We start from the raw sequence: 2,270 nt of genomic DNA on the forward strand, positions 1-2,270 counted from the left end.
CCTCTATGTAACAGAGCTGAGGCAAGTGGAGGGTGAATATAGAGAAGACAGCATTTCTAAACCTAAGCTGAGAATGGCAGCCAGGACTGAATTCCATTTATGCCTGTTCCTCGCCTCCCCTTCCCCCACCCTTACCTGCTGGTTATTTTCTCATTATGCACATGGTGTGTTCCCTGCCTGCTCTTATCACCCAAAGAAGAGGGAAAACTGGTGGACTGATTGATCTGCTGTGATCCTTTGTTCTGTGGTGACCAAATCTTGGTCATAGCAACCCAGGAACTTTCCTGAACAACTGTAAAATAATAAAATTATTTTCAGAATCAAAAATTGTGGTGGTATGTACACGTGTATGAATGGATGTATACACGGGTGCTTATGTACGAGTGCTTGCATGCTGGTGAAGAAAGGTAGGGGAAGGGGGGTGGGGCAGCCAGGAATGCATTCAGGGTTTGTCAACTCTACCTATTCAGGCTTCCTTCTCCCTGGCCAGCACCAGTTAATGGCTGCATGTGTCATTCTAGTCTTAGCCCCTAGACCCCGGGGTGATGAATTGGAATGAGGGAATTCATTCTAATACTGAGCCAAACAAACTGGGCCTTAGGGCCTGAGATTCATGCTGTTCATGCCTGGCCCTGAGAGAATGCTTATCTGTGTATACTGAAAACATTAGGCCCCTAAGGATCCCTCCGGGTGGGAGTGGGGGGAGGGAAGTCTAATAGGGTATAGCAGAATAAGTATCACTTTTTTATATTCAGTTGCTGCTTAGGAAAAGCTAACTTTATCGAAGTATAATAAATGAATTGAACTAAGGTTCTCTGGTTTCAAAGCCCATGCTATTTCTATGTTGTACACCTTGCTGTCTCATTAGAAATGAACATGGGACATTTGCTAAGGAAAGCTAGGGTTTCTTGGTGTCATCTCTGATTAAATTCTATGGTTTCTCTAGTGAATTGTATCTGGATGGTGTGTCACAATATCTGGTCTGATCATTCCCATTTTTGACACTGAATTAGGATTCCAAATGATCTAAAAATCTTTCCCCCCTCAAATTTACTGTTCCTTAAAATAATTTTGATACTGCCATATTCCTATACATGAAGTAGGAAAGATGAGTAAAGACACTACTACTGCCCCGCCCACCAAACTGGCAGAGAATCCTTAAGAAGCGACTAAAGTCTTATTTCTAATGCAGAAATTACTTCTGCTGTATCTTAGACCACTTTTATCTAGTCTCTGCTTGAGTCCACTGGCGAAGTTAAAACAGCAAATCAGGTCAGAACTCTACATCATCAGACTTAGATTAGACTAGGTCAGATACAGTAACAAACACTCCCAATTTTTAGTAGCTAAAACAGCAAAGATTACTGTTTAGTATACTTGTGTTGTCATCATTCTCAGTTGGGGACCCTGTCACTTGGTGACCCAGGCTGCCAGAGGAGCCATTCAAGAACAGCAGTTTGCCTCGGTGAACAGTGGGCCAAAGAGCATGACAAAGGCTTGCACTGTTCTTAGAGTCTCCACCAAAAAGTGATGTATTTCACTTCTCACATTTATTTGGCCAGAATAAGTCACCTGAGCAAGTCTGACTTCAAGAGGGAAGGGAGGGGCAGCAAATCTTGATGAACAGTAATACCAAATGCCACAAAGACCTTCCAACATGTGGTACTATCTAGTTCTTCCAGACTTTCTTCTGCTAACTGGAACCAAATCTTTCTACTAGTTAGCTCAGACTCCTCACTGTCCCCTAAACAATCTGAAAATTTCTATCTCCATATCTTCCCTTTCCCCTGTGACTTACTCTCTTCCACCATTCAACTGATCAATGTTTATTTGACTGTTGTATGCAAATCCTGGTTTTAAGTGCTATGGGTAATGTAGAAGTGAGTTTCATTTTAAATCTTACCCTTCAAAATCCACATAAAAATCACTTCTCCCATTAAGCCTTTCTTGATTACTTCACCCCACACCAAATTACTTTCACCACAAATTCCTTTACCATACCAGATGTAACTGCCACCTATTTCAGACATGAATGCAGCTCTACACCTTCTTTTCTGTTTTCTGGTTGAATGTTTTGCTTCCCTGACCAGATATAAACTCTTAAGAGTAAGAGCAGCATTTTTATAACTTCCCCGTGACTCTCAGAGCCTTGCAAAAGATTAGGCACAGAAGCATTTAATCCTTTTTTTTTTTTAAGTGCCTAAGCAGAAGGAACTGACTCAAACTTCAGGAAGTAGCTGTGAGGACAGGGTATCAGGAAATGACAGAAG

Source organism: Zalophus californianus, chromosome 1 (assembly GCF_009762305.2).
Source record: "Zalophus californianus isolate mZalCal1 chromosome 1, mZalCal1.pri.v2, whole genome shotgun sequence".
Taxonomy (NCBI): Eukaryota; Metazoa; Chordata; class Mammalia; order Carnivora; family Otariidae; genus Zalophus; species Zalophus californianus.